Source organism: Pituophis catenifer, unplaced genomic scaffold (genome assembly GCF_029215685.1).
Source record: "Pituophis catenifer annectens isolate HBS135680 unplaced genomic scaffold, rPitCat1.0.hap2 SCAF_2, whole genome shotgun sequence".
NCBI classification, from domain to species: domain Eukaryota; kingdom Metazoa; phylum Chordata; class Lepidosauria; order Squamata; family Colubridae; genus Pituophis; species Pituophis catenifer.
This window is the reverse complement of record NW_027256882.1, coordinates 191,006,289-191,026,151: the sequence shown is the minus strand read 5'-3', so window position 1 is coordinate 191,026,151 and position 19,863 is coordinate 191,006,289. Positions and strand designations below refer to the sequence as shown.

The window sequence follows — 19,863 nt, the reverse complement described above, 5'->3', positions numbered from 1 at the left end:
TTCTGATATTTGAATAATCTATCCTATGCTCCCTCTACAGCTTCGCTTCTAAAGTCTAAACATGTCCAGTTCCTTTTATCTTCATAGTGCTCAACATTTAACCACCAATCATCTTCTTAGTCCTTATACTCGTTCTGTTTGCCTGAATCCTTCTAAAAGTATATACTCTAGAATTATAATTAATATATAATCAATAGTCAATGCAGAGTCAAATGGAGTTTCTTGTAATGATGTCACATTACTGACTCAAATTCAGATTGTAATCAGCTATTATTCCAAGACGTTTTTCATAATCATTATCAGGCTAGCATGTCCCATTCTGTACAGTACTTGCTGATTTTCTTGCTTGCTTGGTATTTGTCTCTATGGATATTTATTCTGTTACTTTTCAGCCAGTTTCTCTAACCTACCAAACTGTGCTGTGCTTCCTAATGTTGTATTATCTGTAAATTCCGTCCATCTCATCATCTAAATCATCAATAAAATTGTTATAGGGTACAGGACTAAACCTTATAACAACCATTTTATATCTCACTCCAATTTGATAAGCAACCACTGATGAATATTCTTCAAAATTGATTTTCAAATCAACTACATAATACATCCATTTAATTGTCATATAATCCAGACCACATTTAACCATGTTGATAATCAGAGTCTAAGGGTAGGTAGACTGCCAAGCACTCAGATTTTGATCACATTAACTATGGAGGTGCTGCAATGATCATAACTTTAGGGACTGGGCTTGCCATTCATTCTGCTTCATTGTAATTTCAAATGATCACTGAACGAATGGTTGTTAACTTGAAGACTATCTGTACTTTGCACAATAAAATATCTTTTCAGAGAAGACTGAGCCCAAACTGGAGTTGTTTAATTCTACTTTTTTCTTAACTGTTGCCTTTTTGCCATCTTTACCAAGCAACTGGAAGACTGATCTTTTTCCTCTCTTTTGTTTTTATTTTGAACGTAACTAAGAAGCCCTTTTCGCTGTTCATCCATCTTCTGCCTCAACTCCTTCAAAGTTTTAGCCTTTCTGATACCATCTGGGCTTCCTCTATATATTCTTCCTTTGTGTCCTTCTTTTTATCTTCTGTTTTTCAGATCTTTACTAAGCTTTTGGTGCAGCTGCAATGGTTTCTTCTGTTGTGCTTGATCTCTCTCCCCATTCTTTTTAGAAGCCGTCATTCATGTTGAGCTTCTTTTCCCCATAGCTTCTTTGCCATGGAGTCCTATTTATTGCCATTCTGGGTTTATTAAAATCCATTATGGTAGTGTATATACTATATACCCCCTGGTGTCAAGAATTCAAGGATTACAAGATTATAGTATTGCTGCTATTTCTGAACTCACTAACTAAATAGTACTAAATAGATATGGAGCAACATATGAAAAAGCTTGAAATGCACTGGTCAGAATCATGAGAGAAAAAGAACTAAAACAGAAGGAAATGGTAGAAGCTTCAAAAATAGTGATGGTCCTCAGTTAGCAATTGCTTCGTTTAGCAAGCATTCACAGTTATGACAATGGTGAAAAAGTAGCTTTATAACCAGTCTTTACATTTACAACCTGTACATGAAAGTTAAGCTGAAGTAAGACCATAAGCACAGTCACAGTTTCACTTAGTTGCCAGTCCCAAATGTGGTCACTAAACACAAAATGAGGATTACTTCTATCAATCCAACCAAAAGAGGCATAAAGACATACAAAATAATTTGTTGCACTTATGAGTTCCTTTGCTATCCATTTCTACTATTTCTGTGATCCCTAAAGGGAACAGATGTATGGGTATAGATACCCAAGGCATGGAAAGCTAAATTCCAACAACCCAGCACACATCTTCCATCACTATCACTTCATGCAGCTTTGAAAGATCTGCAACCAACCAACCAAGAATCTTCTCTCTCCCTTTCTCTTTCCCTGTTAGACCTCTAACATTAGTCAAGGCTGGAAAGAATCAAGAAATCAAGAATCAAGAATCTTTCTGTGTCCAAGAAAGTCTTTACACAGGTTCATCTGATGTACAAGCCATTCACACTTTTAATTATCTCCCCATTGATTACACATTATAGTGCTTCATATAGGGGTTGTCCTTGGCGGGAAAAAAGAAACTATTGCTGGTCCAGAATGCAGAGACTCAAGTAGTAGGGGTATTTTTGTGTGTCGCTATTGCTGCGTGAGCTGTATTGGTTACCAGATGATTTCTGGCTGCAATTCAAAGTGTTGGTTATCATTCAGAAAGCCCCTCATGACTGAGGGCCCAGTTACTTGAGGGATCAGGATGTTTTTTGCCCATCTGTTGAAGTCAGAAGGAGTGGGCTCACTTCAGGTCCCATTGATTGAACAGTAATATCTTGCAGGACCCAAGAAGTGTGGGAGCGTCTGCTGTTTGGAATGAGCTCCCCTAGGGATGCATACTGCTGCGACCTTAATGGTTTTCTGAAAACTGTTAAAATTTTGATTGTTCTCCCTGGCCTTGAGATAGGATGGTTTTCTAGCTGTGATATGGAGTTGGTTTTCCACATGACAGTCATGTGTGTGTTTGTGTATATGTATATATTTCTATTCATTGTAAGCCACCCAGATTCATTGAAGAGTTAGGTGGTAACTAATAAATAAGTAAAGATCAATTTCTCTGAGCCCCGATTAACAGGATTTGCTAGGTGAAAAGGATAAGGCTACACCACAAGAATGCTGATCAATACTTTCGCTTTCAGATGTGAATTTTAAATATAGACAATCAAAGCTTCTTGTTTTATTTCTCCCACCCTAAATGGTGTGCTGGGAATTAAAGCTGCCTCTCAGAGGAGCCAACTTTCAGCTGACTATAGTTTACACAATAGCTATTAGCTTCTTTATCAATGTGGGAATCCATTCTTAAAAAATCACACACCGATTACACTGACTGAAAACTTAAATCAAAAGAAAAGCAGCACACATTAAGTAAATTGAGATGAGAAGATGGACATGTCTTTGCTAGACAGCAAATGGAAGTTAATTAGTTTACATGTTAAACATGGCTGTTTTTTAAAAAAAATAAATACTATGGGTGGTGTTTTTATTGTTTTAATCATATATTTTAATTATTGTGTTTGCTTTTTTTAACATAAGAATTTTGACTATTTTAGTCTGTTGTAAACTCTCCTGGGCAAAGCTTCTTCTAGAAGAGCAATGTACAGATTTAAACAATGAAATTAGATAATTATCTGTGTGCCAGACACATTGAGAGATACTCACTGTTCTTATTCAAATTTTGGAATTTCTGCTCTATTGTAGATACCACATCTGCCCTTTGGTTGGTATAGTATATAGTCTGGACAAGAATGAGCAATTTCATGTTATAGTAAACAATATGGCAGTTGAATGATGGATGTAGGGGAAAGGACTATAGTGAACAATAAAATCCTCTATATATCAATGTATTCATTTATTTGTCTATTTGTTTGAAATGATTCCTTTGAATGGATGCCTTTTTGAAGTCTGAATATACTAGTCATGAAACTCCCATGAGGAATAAACATTTGTCTTTTCTTCAGAAAAGATCTGTATCCACATTTGTTTCTGTGTGTGTGCCAACACTGAGAATAAATGAAAGGCAGGAATAAGTATAATGTATTAGGCTGGGAGAACGACAAGAAAACTAAATTCTGTCTGGCCAAACCTGTCAACTAAGCCATCCTACTTTACAACATGTATTTTAACTGTTGCATAATTATTCCATTCAACTCCTAGGATAAACATAACTTTTGTGAATGTAAGAATATTCCTGTTTTTGTAATTAAAGGCTATGTGCTAATTGGGAAGCAATTTGTGTATTTGCATGCCATATCATGTGCCATTCTCTTTTTATTTTTATAAGCCAAGTAATCAGCCAATCCTATTTAATTTGTTTTATTTGCATTAGGAACTTTAATTCTCTAACACTGCTATCGGTGTTGTACAAATATGCATTATTCATCAGCAGTTGGCTCAGGAGAACAGGAACATTTTTGTCAATTCTTCATGATCATTTTAGACAATCCTACAGTTGCAAATGAAAGATAAATGTTTTAACGTTTCATTGCAGATTTTGATTACATTTTTTAAAGTCTTATAATACCAATGTTTAGCCAAAATTTTATTCTTTCTTTAAAAAAAAACACTTCTGATACAGATTTTAATTTAAATTTGTCAGTGTAAGAATTAAATTACATTGAGAAAAATATGTTGTTAAAAAAAAGAATATGGTTTATCGGATACCAAGATTCAATCCAATTAGAATCTGATCTGAGAATTGGTCTGAGGCTAAGTCATCATGAAAGTCACTGGTTTACATTGAGCTGGGCTCTTTCTCTAAGCCCAGATTGTCTTAGAGGGTCTGTGTAAGGAAAAATAAATAAAGTTCTGAATGCCATTATATATTCTTGTGAAGAAAGGCAGGATATAAATAAATAAATACCCACCTGCAAGAAGATTTTTCTTATGGGAAAATGTATAGAGAGCTACTTTGTAAGCATAGATGGGTCTTTCAGTTACTTAAACCTCTGCTTTGGATGATTTGCCTGCTTAATTTGTGCATTGGTCCATATAACTGATCTAGTACAGGTAGTCCTTGACTTACCATAGTTTGTTTAGTGACCGTTTAAAGTTACAATGGCACTGAAAAAAGAGTTTTTCATGATCATTTCTCACCTTTATGACCATTGCAGCATCTTCATGGTCACATAATCAAAAGTGAAGCACTTGGCACCTGACTGATATTTATTATGGTTGCAAAGTCCCAGGATCATGTGACCCCTTTTTGCAACCTTCTGATGAGCAAAATCAAGGGGTGAAGCCAGATTCAGATATTAACCTTGTGACTAACTTAACGACTGCAGTGATTCACTTAACACCTGGGGCAAGAAAGTATGCTGTTCCGTTCATTTGCACACATACATAACCGTAGTTTAGTACATTTATTAATATTCCCCAACAATTCCCTCCATCAAAAACCCAGAACTGTCCCAATTAAGTCTATCCAAAAGCAGACCGATACTAGTCCATAGAGAATAGCCAATGAGTCCACAATGCACTTGAAAGTTTCCCAAACAAGACAAATCCACCAGGCAAAATTAAATCCACAGTATAAGAAGGTTCTCAAGGTAAGAAAAGTCCAGAGTTCACAAGGCTCAATCCAAAGCAAGACAGGAATCACAGTGACCAGGAAATACAAAGCTAGGAAATGAACATGTTCCCAGCATCACCTCCATCTGTCTGCTATGCTAAATAGCCAGGTTCCGGTACATCCCATCAAGAGGGACGAGGCTGCCACCTTACCAGTAATCGGGATGACCTTCACTGCTCCTGCTTTTCTCTGCCCTACATGTTCTCAGATCAGGTGCAGAAGGCAGTTCTTCCTCCTCATCACTAACTGGCTGCAGCTGCATTCTTTCTCCACCTGAATTTTAATTTAATTTAATTTAATTAATTCAATTTTTATGCCGCCCCTCTCCAAAGATTCAGGGCGGCTCACAATACATTTTAAAAAATCATTATAAAAAACATTTAAAAATTAAAAACATTAAAAACTCATTCACGCCATTCATGGCCGGATCTTGCCAGATCACAAGAGCGAGATCAACGGCCCCAGGCCTGCCGGAAAAGCCAGGTCTTCACTGCTTTTCGGAAGGCCAATAGGGTGGGGATGGTCTGGACCTCAGGAGATAACTGAGGTTCCAGAGAACTGGGACAGCCACAGAGAAGGCCCTCCCCCGCGGGCCTGCCAGCCGGCATTGTTTAGCTGACGGGACCCGGAGGAGACCAACTCTGTGGGATCTTACCGGTCACTGGGAATGAAGTCTCAGGAATGTCCTGCTGCAGCTCTGCTTCAGCTAAATCACTCTCAGCTGTCTGCTCTGAATCACTGACCAACTCCCATCCTGATGTAGTTCATCCTCCTCAAAACAACTATTATCTGGAGAGGTATCTGGGGATGCTTTTGGGGGAGTCATCAAAGAAAGGTTGTAAAATGGGACAAGACTCACTTAACAAATGTCTTGCTTAGCAACATAAATTTTGGGCTCAACTGTGGTTGTAAATCGAGGAGTACCTATATAGAGGCAACATAAATAATTTTTCCTTGACTTTTATATATATATTTATTTTTAATTAGTATCGCTATGAAATTATTTTTTGATCAGACTATATAAAGCATGCAAACATACTGGATACATTTTATATGTGAAAGCAGTGACAGTTTTGAACAGTTCCAAGTATGTCTCCAGTTTATTAGGACTAAAATGATATTAAATGGTTTCTGAGACCCAAAATGGTTAATTCAAAGGGAGTCAGCAAGAAAACCATTTAAATATCCCAACTAAAACCAATTTAGCAATTAAAAATATCTAAGGGGGGGGGTCAAACCAGCCCAGCTTGATGAAATAAAAAAGTTTTAAGGGCACGGAGAACAGCACGGAGATCTGGGATCCTACATATCTCCGGGGGCAGGTCATTCCAAAGGACCGGTGCTGCCACAGAGAAGGCCCTCTACCTGGGGGTCACCAGCTGACATTGTCTGGCCGATGGCACCCTGAGGAGTCCCTCTCTGTGGGAGCGTACTGGCCGGTGGGAGGCTACCGGTGGCAGAAGGCAGTCCCGTAAGTACCTAGGCCCTAAGCCATGGAGCATTTTAAAGGTGGTAACCAAAACCTTGAAGCGCACCCGGAAAACCACCGGGAGCCAATGCAGTTCGCGCAAGAGAGGTGTCACATGGGAGCGCCCCATCACTCCCATAATCCCCCGCGCGGCCGCATTCTGCACCAGTTGGAGCCTCCGGGTGCTCCTCAAGGGGAGCCCCATGTAGAGAGCATTACAGTAGTCCAGGCGAGAAGTGACGAGTGCCTGAGTGACCGTGCATAAGGAGTCCCGATCCAGAAAGGGGCGCAACTGGCGAATCAGATGAACCTGATAAAAAGCCCCCCTGGCCACGGCCGTCATATGCTCTTCTAAAGACAGCCGTGCATCCAGGAGGACACCCAAGTTGCGGGCCCTCTCCGTGGGGGCCAGTAACTCGCCCCCATTAGCCAGCGATGGCACCAGCTGGCTATATCGGGATGCCGGAAGCCACAGCCATTCAGTCTTCGAAGGGTTGAGTCGGAGCCTGTTTCTCCCCATCCAGACCCGCACGGCCTCCAGACACCGGGACATCACTTCAAGGGCATCATTGGGATGGTCTGGGGTGGAGATGTACAACTGAGTGTCATCAGCGTACTGATGGAACTCCACCCCAAAGCCACGGATGATCTCACCCAGCGGCTTCACATAAATGTTGAACAGGAGGGGTGAGAGGACCGACCCCTGCGGCACCCCACAAACAAGGCACTCAGGGTCGACCTCTGCCCCCCTGTCAACACCGACTGCGACCGGTCAGAGAGATAGGAGGAGAACCATCATAAAACGGTACCCCCCACCTCTAACTCCTCCAACCGGCGCAGCATGATACTATGGTCGATGGTATCAAAAGCTGCTAAGAGATCTAACAGGACCAGGATAGAGGAGCAGCCCCTATCCCGAGCCCTCCAGAGATCATCCACCAATGCGACCAATGCCGTTTCTGTGCTGTGCCCAGGCCTGAAGCCAGACTGGAGCGGATCTAGATAGACAGCTTCATCCAGGTACCGTGGAAGCTGTCACGCCACCACACTCTCAACAACCTTCTCCACAAAGCGAAGGTTGGAGACTGGACAGTAATTAGCCAAAACAGCCAGATCCAGAGAGGGCTTCTTGAGGAGGGGCCTCACCACCACCTCTTTCAAGGTGGAAGGCAAGACACCCTCACTCAGAGAAGCATTAATAATCCCCTGGAGCCAGCCTCGTGTAACCTCCCGAGAGGCCAGCACCAACCAGAAGGGACACGGGCCCAATAAACATGTCACATTCAGCTGTCCCAGGATCCTGTCCACGTCCTCGGGAGCCACAGGGTCGAACTCCTCCCAAATGACATTCTCAAGACCTGCCTCTGTCATCTCGTCTGTACCTACCCAGTCAGAGACCAAGCCTTCCCGAATCTGAGTGATTTTATCGTGCAGATACTGGACAAAATCCTCAGCCCGACCCTGCAAGGGATCCTCCCACGCTCCCAGGTGGAGAAGGGAGTGGGTCACCCTAAACAGGGCAGCTGGGCAGTTATCTGCAGATGCGATAAGAGCAGAAAAATAATTACATTTTGCCACTTTTATCGCCACTAGGTAGGTCTTAATATGAGACCTCACCAGTGTTCGGTCAGATTCGGAGTGGCTGGCCCTCCAACCGCTCTCCAGGCGTCTTTTCCGGCTCTTCATCTCCCTCAGCTCCTCGGAGATCCGAGGAGCCAGGTAAACTCAGCGACGGGTCAGAGGCCGCAAAGACACAACTCAGTCCAAAGCGTCGGCGGCCGCCATATCCCAGGCGGCCACCAGCTCTTCAGTCGAGCCTGGGTCAGAGCCTCAGGAAATGGCCCAAGCTCCATCTGGAACCTATCAGGATCCATCAGGCGCCTGGGGCGGAACCATCTTGTCTGTTCTGCCTCCCTGCGGCAGGGTGTTAACCGCCTCCCTGCGGCAGGGTGTTAACCGCCTCCCTGCGGTGGTTAGAAAGTTGAGCCTAAGAAGGGAATGATCTGACCATGACAAGGACTCAATCACTATCTCCCCTATCTCAAGATCATTCATCCACTGACCAGAGACAAAAATCAAATCCAGAGTGTGTCCTCCCATGTGAGTGGGTCCATGGATTAATTGGGACAGGTCCATGGCCGTCATGGAAGCCATGAACTCCCAGGCCACCTCAGACGCCTCGCGACAGATGACAAGTTGAAGTCCCCCATGACCATAAGCCTGGGGGTCTCCACCGCCACCTCGGCAATCATGTTGAGCAGCTCGGGCAGGGCCGCCGACATGTGGCAGGGAGCCAGGTACATGATCAGCAAGCCCAACTGCCTCCCATGTCCCCACTTCACAAGGAGAGACTCGCATCTGGCTATCTGAGGTACAGGGGCCTCCCTCGGAACAAGTCCTTCCTTTACAAGAACCGCCACTCCCTTGCCCCTCCCCTGGGACCTCGGCTGATGGAATGTGTAGAAACCCGGTGGGCACATCTCAACCAGGGGAAACCCCCCCCCTCCTGGCCCAACCAGGTCCACACACCCCTCCTGAACCAAATCACAAATGAGGGGGGGCTTTATTTACCACGGACCTGGCATTGCACAACATCAACCGAAGGCCCGGGGCCTGAAGCTTTATGGAAGCTTCTTAAATACATGCTAAAATTTGGTGAAATGGCTTATACTGTACTTTGTATGGTGTTTATATATTCCTTCACTGTTCCTGTTGCTACAAATTCCACCTCTATAAGTTAAAATTCAGCATTAAAGTCTAATGCCACATAACCAAAAAATAAACTTGCTGAATAAATCTTACACTCCTTTGATTTTCAATACATCCCCATGTAATCCCTGAAAAGATTCCCTGGTAGATTAAGAGATCTACCAGATATGGTAGACTGCATCCTTTAAGTCTGAGTGGGAGAGAGAAAAACAAATGTTGCAATTGAGATGCAGTATGTCTTATTTGTATTAAAAGCATGAAAGAATATGCTCAGTCTCTCCATTCACAGTTGTTTAATTGAGACAGACATTGTTGGAGGTTTTCAGAACCAATATAGATCTACAGGTAGTTCTCAACTTACAATCACAATAAGAACTGGAAAATTCATCATTAAGCAGTGTGGTCATTAAGGTCATCATGTGACTGCACCCCATTTTGCAACCTTTTTCTTGTAGTTGTTAAGTGAGCCATATGGTCATTAAGTGAGACATCACATGACTGTGACTTGTAACATTCCATGCTGGCTTCCCCATTGACTTTGCTTGTTGGCAGCTATCTGGGAAGGTTACAAATAGTGATCATGTGACTGCAGGGACACTGTGTTGGTTGTAAATCACTTTTTTCAATACTGTCCTAACTTCGAAAAATCTCTAAATCAGGGGTGTCAAACTTGCAGTGTCATGTCATCACGTGATGTATCACAACTTTTCCTCCCTTCGTTAAACTGGGGGTGGGCGTGACCAACACATGATGCATCTGGCCCGCAAGCTGCAAATTTGACACCCCTGCTCTAAATAAATGGTCAAAAGTTGAGGACTATTTGCAATGGCATTTGAATGAAAGAGGAAAAAATGATGTAATTATGAGTTTTACTTCTGTTATGAATTGTTGAAGAAAGTGAAGGCGTCTAATCAGGGCAAAGGATGATTGCCTATTTATCTCCCCTTTCGTTTGCAGAAGAAATACACAACAAAGTCAAACTATGTGTATGTTGCACCTAGTTTTTATTTCAGAATGTTCTCTGGTGGTGGGATTGAGAGATGGGGAATCTATATCTGAAAGGAAATCCAATTGTTTGTATATAAAAACCCTTTAATTAGAACTAAAATGGATTTCTATTAAAACAATAACAAAAACAATTGTTGAGACAAGTTTCCATATGGTTTCTATGTAACATTTATCTTGGCCTTCAAATACTCTAAATTGCATGAATAGAGTAAATTGGATATTTGGCCAAAATATCTGCACAATTAACTGCTTCTGTTGATTTTTGCTTTATTTTCTTCTAAAGAATTGTGGGTTTAAATTGTTAAGCAGGTGACTAAATTTTGTTTTTATTGATTTTATTAGGAAATAGCTTACAGGTTGTCTAGATGTCTTCAAAAAAAGGAAAATCCAAGACTGAAAAGCAGTGTCCATCACGGCATAGCGGTGGTGGCAACAACACTATCTTCTCCTTCATCTACCGACGAAGAAGATGAAAGGGTAATGTTTTATTTGAAACTAATGAATAAAAATATTGTAGATATAAAAGAATGGCAATTTGGAGAGAAATGTTTTAAGTGTATGCTGATTAACTCAATCCAGAATTAATAAATTAGAAAGTAGTAGCTCCCAATTAATAGACAAGCAATCACTTACTGAAATGCTATAACAAATTTACAGAAAGCTAATCAAATGTTACGAACCAAGCTTACATACTTGGAAACACAATCATACAAAAGCTTTGCTATGAGTTGCTATTCTACTCAGCATCATTGGTCCTCACTGAGTATATTCCCCTACGATGAGTTACACTGCACAAACACACAGGCTCAGTTTTCCATCTTCATTTTGTATTATAGACAGACTTTTGGTTCCTGATGAGGTGTCACTTTATTATCAGATCTTTTTCTAGGTAAGAAGGTTGTTACTTTACTAGTTGTGTGAATCACAGAGATAGTGATGAAGAATTGGTGATCAACCTATAACTGCAGTTCACTGAACCGTCATCCATGAATCCACACAACTGACCTTTCTACCTTGCTTGATCTCCGATGATCTCACTGTTCCTCAGATGTATTGTGTAGGTCACTTGGTATGTGTATAAGACGAGCAATTTTTAAACAGCTCTGAATGGGGTCTGTAGAAATTTGTTGCCTATGTGAATGGAGTCATAGGTGATCATTCAAAGAACTGTAATGATTGATAAATAAAAAATCCTTCAAAAAGCTCAGAAGCATCAGGAGCTGGGTTTGTATGAGTCAAATACTTTTTCTGACCACAGGAAGATGGTATGGCATTGTTCCTTCCATCCCGAAAAGGTAGCCAAAGAAAGAAATGCTTAGTATCGCATTAAATGTTCTATTTTCTGTTTGCTGCCAGAATATTGGGAAGGTATTCAAAAGCCTGAAGCCATAAAATAATTTTGTTCTGGCTTTGATCCAGCTCCATTTCTTCATGAAACTTAGAAACAGCAGAAGTAGTGTTCAATGTTTTTTTTTAATTAAATAGCTGGAGGAATCTCTAGAGAGAAGGAACATATTAACAGTTATCTGGATCAGAAAAAGTTGTTAAGTTTTTTTTTTTTAGGAGAGGGGTGGTTCACCGATTTTTCGACACCCCCCCCATCCCCTCTTTACTTTGGAGCTGTAACAATACGTAATTACTCTCCTTTCAAACTTTATGGGTAATTCAAAATTGTAAATGTTGGTGTTTTAAAAGGTTATTTTTGCAATCATGATTTTTTAAAAAAAAAATAATTGTATGCTTTGAACATTGTCTTTTGATATTTTGCTTGTGTGTGCATGTATATATTATATGTATTTGTGTGTGTGTGTGTGTGTGTTTATCTCTTTGAATTAGTGTGTTTTTGAAAGTGTGACTTGGTACATTAGGGATCTACAGAAAATATAACAATCTAGGGCTTTTTTGTTTTTCTAACTTTTACAAGCTTAAGAATAATACATTTTTTGCAAGAAATACTTCTGTATAATAAAGAGGGAGAATGACAATATTAACACACAATGGTTTGACCCAAGCACATACACTATATTGGTGAGCCCTGAATCTTTATACAGAATGCCAAACTGAACTCCAACTGTTGACAGAACTAGAATAAAAGTGTCACATTCTGCTAACCCAAGAGCAAATAAAGTTAAGGCTCCCAGCTGGCCATGTTCAAGAAACTAAGAGGTGAGAAAATGAATGAAGTCAAATGTATTCTTCCCACCTCAAAAGAGTTTTGATAGGCAGAAGGTTTAGTGAGGTGATAAAGGTCATTCTGAGAATCCATCACTCTGCTTAACTCATCTTCTCAATCTCCAAATATGGAACTATAGTTGTCTGCAATAATATACAATTCCAGGATTACCCCAGAGACAATGGAAGAGCCATTTACTTGCAAACTACTTTTCGCAGGTTCCTTATTTAAGAGTGCTTCAAAGCAGATCCTTGTTTTAATTCCAATACCTATTCCAATGAGGTGATTCAATAGAAACTTTGCCAAATTGAGAGTCCCATTTATCTTAACATTATTTCTTCTTCATGAGAAGTAGAAGAAGAAATAATGTTAAGAGAAATGGGACCATTCAGTTACCGTTATTCCTACTTTTACTTCCTCTAACAAAGGGGTGTCAAACTTGTCACGGTGTCGTCACATGACGTATCGGGACTTTTTTCCCCTTCACTAAACTGGGCATGGGCGTGGCCAGCACATGATGAATCCGGCCCACAGGCCTCGAGTTTGACAGCGCTGCTCTAACACAAATAGCCAAATGGGCAATCCCAGAGATGTGGAAGAAGCTCTAAGGCTTTTGCACTCAAAAGAGGTGAATCAAAATGTTGTGACTTTCATGGGCTTCAGATTAATAATTTCAGAAGCTATGGGCAAGTCATAGACTCAAATTGCTATTTGTTCTGAAAAGGAAAGTTCATCTATGAAAGACATAGAAGTGAAAAACATGCCATGAGTGGATCAATACTTGATAAGGATTTTGCTATTACAACATATTCCTTTTTATTCGGGTAAAGGCAAGATTAGACAAAGTAATCCCCAGAACATGATGGGTTTTAAATAGTGTTGGGTGAAGTTTTTTTTTTATCTGGCTGGCCATACCATGTTAAGTACCAGAAGATCTTGGTACCCAACTTACAAGTAACAGCAGGTGTTTTTGGTACTTGACATGGTAATTCTTCCATTATCCCTTGCAGCGTGTTATATAAAATAATTGTGTGTGATGAAGTGTAAGCTTAAGCAAGTGTCATGAATTTGACCCTGGACTCCTCTCCGGGTGTGAGGCTCAGAGAGTGCTAACCTGATGGAAGCAGCCTCAGCCTGATCAGACGAATGACAGGCTGTGGCTGAGCAAGGCACGCTGCAGCTGCAGTCAGTTGGCCAGGAGGCTTCAGAGAAGGACTGGAAGCAGTTGTCCCCATTAGGGACAAGGAGGAGATGGAGTCCACACCTCCTCCCAATCCAAGGACATGTAGGGCAGAGAGGAAACAGGCGCAATGCCGATGAGCTAGACTACACATGAGGAGACAACCTCACTCCTTGTAAAGGGCCGCACCAGCATCGCCTACTTAATCCCACCCCAAGGACTTGAGTGTCGGTGGAGCAGCGTGCCCAGTTCCATGCCTTATGTGTTTGTGCCATGTGTCCTGACCCATTTGACTTGTGGATTGATTCCCTGGACTTCCTGTGTGCCTGTTAGACTCGTTTTACCCAGTGACTCTTGTTGTGCTGAACTCCGAATCCGAATCTGCACAATGTGGGTACTTTCTAAGGACCTGTTTGGGCGGGTTGAATAAACACCTTTAGAACTCTCGCTGTGTGTGTGTGTGTGTGTGTGTGTGTGTGTGTGTGTGTGTGTGTGTATGTATGTGTATGTGTGAGCAAGAGAGAGAGAGGGGAGCAGGGGAGCACAGCAATCATGGTGCAGGTCGAAGACTGAATCTGATTAAGAATGAACCAGGCAGAATCTCTTCCTTGATTAGAATGGTGTAGAAGAGAAACTGAGGCTATTCCTTGATTCCATCTATTGAAGAGCCTGTAGTACAGTGGACTAAAGCACTGTTATTAACATCTGCTGCTTGCAATTACTGCAAGTTCAAATCTCACCAGGCTCAAGGTTGACTCAGCCTTCCATCCTTTCTAAGGTAGGTAAAATGAGGACCCAGATTGTGGGGGCAATAAGCTGACTTTGTATAAATATACAAAAGTATGAAGGCTATTGCTTAACGCATTGTAAACCGCCCTGAGTCTCCGGAGAAGGGTGGCATATAAATTAAAGCAAAAAAAAAAAAAAAAGAATCACCAAAAGAATCCTGTTAGATGATCAGAACAATGACCTGATCTTTATTAGTTCTGGTAAGCATTCAAATATATTAGCTATGAAAAGTTTCATAAATAAAATCTGTTTAGTTTGTACTGTATTTATATTATTTGAATAATACTATAACTTTAGTAGTTAATAAAATATGTCTGAGCCCGTTAAATAGTTCATCTCCAAGGAATTAGAGAAGCTCCTGGATCTATCTGAACTATTACTTATAAATGGAAGCCTTCCCCAAAACTAAATATAAAGAGCCTCAAGACTCTGTGCTACCAGTGATCATCTGCTGATTAATAGTTATTTCTTGCAGACAAGAGTTTATTCATACTGCTTAACAAAGGCAGTGCTGAAGAGTCCACTGCCAATTTGAAATCTTTTTATATGTGCAATGTGATGAAGAAAGTAGTGGCCTGCCACTCCCAATTTTTAGGTCAAGGAGTTACACCTTCTGTTTGACATGTACAAATTCTGTGTGATATGTTGAAGCTCATAAAGCAATGTTGGCCAGGATCATATTTCATTTTACTGTTTTAATTTAAATTATGTTATTATTTCCATATTTCTATAATAGTAACATTAAAATTATCAGAAGCTTGGGCTGTTATTTTCATCAGTAGCTATATTGAATCTTTCTCTCTTTATCACCCTCACTCTATCTCTTTTGGCTTATATCTCCCTCTACTGATAAAGAGAAAATAGTGCAACGTTTGGGTTGTGGTGTGTTGTTTTTTTTTTTTTTTTAACAGATGGAAGTGGAACTTGAAGAGAGAGGTTAGCAGAGTAAGGCTACATTTTTCTACCAGGCTTAAAGCGTCCATGTTGCCATTTAATTTCATTAAAACATCAAAATGCAAAAAATTGAACCATTGTATCTTATGCATTCCAAAGGGCTCAAGATCCTTACACGAAACCCCTACATGCTATGCCATTTGCACTCTTGAATTGAATGAATGGATTATCTAAATTCTTTTCAACCTGGTTTTATATCTGGATTTACGATGGAGGGAGTCTAGTTGTTCTAATGGATGAGCTATGTGGAGAGAGGAGAGAGGAGAGAGAAAGTGGGAATGTTATCCTGTTAATACTGCTGAATCGCTTTGGTTACCATTCAGTGTGATATTTTTGGGGAGGTCTTGCCATAGTAGAGGTTCAAATTGCCACATTGCAGTAATTCCTTTCACATCTCTACCAGCAGAAAATTGTGCTGGGAGTTTTGGTGCATCCACAGCTTCTGGGAAATATCCTGGAAAGTGTCTCCCATGTTGTTAGTAGCTACATGAAATAGTTGGGAAGGTTTTCATGAATGTGCTGATGATACTCAGTGATGCTCATCTTTCCTGTGAGCTACTGAGGTTGAATTCCTTTGAATATCTCCTGCATGTGGGAGAATGAACTAATGCTAAAGGTGGACAAATGTGGTTTCAGATTTGGGGTACTGAAGTTTACGATATGGAAGACATACCTGTTCAAGGTGGGTTGCATTTATGGATCGGATTTGCAGTGTAAAGTTCTCCTAGAAAAAAAAAAGACAAAGAGAGACAAAGAGATCAAATTAGGAGGCCTAGATAATCTATTTGTAACTATCATCTTTGCAGCAAACATTGAGCATGTGGTGAATCCCAAGATTTTTTTTTTCAAAGACATAATAAATAACTTATTTAGCAAGGGTTAGCTGATTGTAGTGATTTCCTTTGGAAATTTGTGTTCCTTTCTCTCCCCCCCCTCCTCCTATATTTCTCTTTCCTCAAATAAATCCCATTTATACATATATTTGGCTCATAGGCTTAATATGAGAATTACTCAGTAACACCATCCCCCACTGCCAGAATCTAAAACCAATTTCGATTAAGGAAAAAGATTGGCCCAAAATCACCTGACTGGCTCTGTGCCTAAAGAAGGACTAGAAATTCGGTCTCCTTTCTCCTAGCATTTAACTTCTATACCATAAGTAGATCCATATACCTACAGCAGAATTTATAAATAATGAGAAGTAGTTATCCTTTATTTGCTTCGGTTAGATCAATTTATTTTGCTTTGCTGAGGTCTGTATCTGGTTTTTGAACCCACAATTTGGAGAATTCAGAGAAACTAGAACAAGTTTAGAGAATGACAGCAAAGATAATCCAGGGACTAGAAATTTCGTCCTATGCAGAGAGAATAAAGGGGAAATGTTTGGCCTTGAGAAGATACGACTGCAGGAGAATATGATATTACTCTTCAAATGCCTGAAAAAAATATCACATAGAAGAAAGTCAAAGCCTCTTCTGGCTCTATGTAGACTGCAGGGTGTGGAATAATGGACTCAGGTTACAGACAAACAGATTCCAATTGAATTTGGGGGGACAGGATGACAATAACTGTAAGAGCAGTATGACAGATGGCTTCCTCTTCACTATTCAAGTACAGTCGGGACAACTGTTTGCCCTCAATACTTATATTTACATTCTTGCACTGAACAGAGTTGGATTTGATGGCTGGAATGGTCCCTTCCAGTGCTATGGTTCTGTAAGTTGCAAGCATGAGGAAACCTTAACAACAACAATTTCTCCACCAACCCACTCAAAGGATGTGATCCATGAAACTGCAGGAAAATAAAAATTCAGGCATACATGTCTATTTTACAGAACCACCATTGTTCTTCTGATGGTGCTATTGAGAAGAGAAACAAATGAGTGAGATAGGTGGTTCTTACATATAAATGAATGAATAAACGAATGAATGAATGAAAGAAACTGAAAACAGGCAGTCGTAGACTCGATTTCCTATCATTATTCTAGTTTAATGAAAAGAAGGGCTAGGAGTGACATGATAGCAGTGTTCCAATATCTAAGGGGTTGCCATCAAGAAGAGGGAGTCAACCTATTCTCCAAACCACCTGAAGGCAGGACAAGAAGCAATAGATGAAAACTAATCAAGGAGAAAAGCAACCTAGAACTAAGGAGAAATTTCCTGGCAGTTGGAACAATTCATCAGTGGAACAACTTGCCACCAGAAGTTATGGATGCTCCAAGTTGGAATTGGAAGTTTTTAAGAAGAGATTGGACAACCTTTTTCTGAAATGGTATAGGGTTTCCTGCCTGAGCAGAGAGCTGGACTCCAAGGTCCATTCCAACTCTATTATTCTGTTATCCCAAAGTCCAATACAAGAATGTATATGCACCTTTTTCCTTGCCCAAAAACTGCCGAGACTTGCCCAGCAGTCGCCAGAAGTCAACAATGATTTGAAGGCAAACACACAACATCAACAACCTCTACCAAAAAAAAGGAGAACCACTCTACTTTTCTTTAGTGAAATGCCCATGATGATTTTTTTTTTTTTTAAAAAACCCTTTTCAATATGTTTGTGAACTTTTGTGTAATATATTTTATTGTTTCTTCACCTCTTAACCTTGTCTGGAGATGGAGGAGAAGGGAGTATTACTTGTATTAACTGAATGCCACTTCTCTGCCTTTTGTCTAAAATCAAGGGTAACAAATAAATACACATACTTCTGGGAGTTAACTCCATTGAATACATTAAGACTTATTTTTGAGTAAACCAAAGAGTTTACTCAGTCTTTGCAATCATGAAGAGCCTTATTCAAATCCAGGATTATACTGAAAGAGTGAGGCCTTGGCAATTATTCTTGAAAAGAAAATTTAGAAGGTAGTAGCAGTTATTTAAATATGCTAATTCTCTGTCTTGTCACTCCGTTTTATCTTAATGCTTTTTCTAAAGCTTTGAAATTGCTGCCTTCGGATAGAGCATATAAAAGAATAACATATAAGGTCTCCTCCAAATGATACTCATATTGGATTTGCAGGATGAAAGCAGCAAATGAAAAGTATATCTCCCTACACCTTAACACACACCTGCTCATTACTCATCTAATGAAATATACCAATGTATATTTGATGTATAAGTTTGAATTTTTCTTCTGGGAAGAAGAGAGGAATATTAGCTTATAGAATGTTATTTCTTTTCCCCATTCCATTATTCTTTCTTAAACTTCTAATTCTGCAGTTCACCATCATCCCCTATTTTAAGAAAAGCAAATGCTGTTTTCATTGTAATTGATTTGTGTGTGGGGTGACTGTCAGTGGGATATATTTTTGGAATTTCTATCTAATAACTCAATCCTTGTGGAGTAAACATTAAAAATCATGGCACTTACGTCTGAGAAAACAGGTTTGCATTACAACCTCCACTTACTTACAGGTCATGAAAAATATATTGGATTAAAGGTAAAGATTTATTATGGACACACTCACACAGCTATCATACAATCATTCAATAAAGAAAAAAATGTTGACATCTTTGTTAACATTAATGAACAGTACGTTGGATATTCAAACTTCCCTAGTGATGCAAAAGAATTTCTAAATGGGAATGAAAGGAACTGAATTAAATACTTTTGAAAACTTGTGAATTGTATAGATCCAAATATTTAATATGCACACTACATGGGACAAATTTAAGTCTGCGAATGCAAATCTTGGAAAAGTACCTATTGCCTGAAGCAAACAACTTGCCAATCTGTCACTCAGTTTTCATAAGTGGCTATTGTAAAGTACTTCATTAGCAAGTATGCTGGTGTTAATTAGGCAAATAGGTGGGAATGAGTTTCATTTATAAATGTGTTATTGATTTCTGCCTTGTTTTTTATCAGGTGCTCTCAGGCAAATGCAGCAGACTCTCGGTAACTTAGAGTGGGATGGCAAGGGCGGGAGATGGAGTGAAACAAAGAAAATAAAAACAATACTTCTGAGCAATAGCAAAGGGTATTTTTGTATTTGCTTAACCAACCTTGTAATTTGCATTTGGGTTTCCATTTTATGATGCCTTTTCTTTTATATTTAGGAGGTAATGCTGACTCCTAAGTTGTTTTGAAATCTGAACTATACACATCTGATTTCTGCTTATTTCCTGAAAGGGGTTCATTTTACTGTTTAAAAATATTTCTGCAGTAAACATATGCTATGCTAATAATGACCTCCAACAGAATATGTCTACAACTCTATGTATAATTATTAGGAGTAAAGTAATTGAATTCAGTTGAAATTACTTCTGAATAAACTGCATAGGAGTGAACAATTGATACAGAAATAATTATTTTTGAATCATTACTTCCAATGTGATAATGGTTATTCACCGTTACAATAAACATCATGAACATTATAATAAAAAAGTCATCATACTTATTTTGATACTGCTGTGGATTATTTTCCTTCAAATGTCACATAAA

The 19,863-nt window shown here is 39.8% G+C and overlaps 1 protein-coding gene across 1 annotated transcript in view; it reads left to right on the top strand.

Moving 5' to 3' along the window:
* The window catches only part of ADGRL3 (adhesion G protein-coupled receptor L3), a 425,730-nt gene that overhangs the window by 14,353 nt on the left and 391,514 nt on the right, over nt 1–19,863 (top strand). Inside the window, exon 2 of the mRNA XM_070938393.1 lies at nt 10,674–10,808. The gene's annotated coding sequence lies outside the window, so the exon portion shown is untranslated. The remainder of the gene's footprint in view (nt 1–10,673; nt 10,809–19,863) is intronic.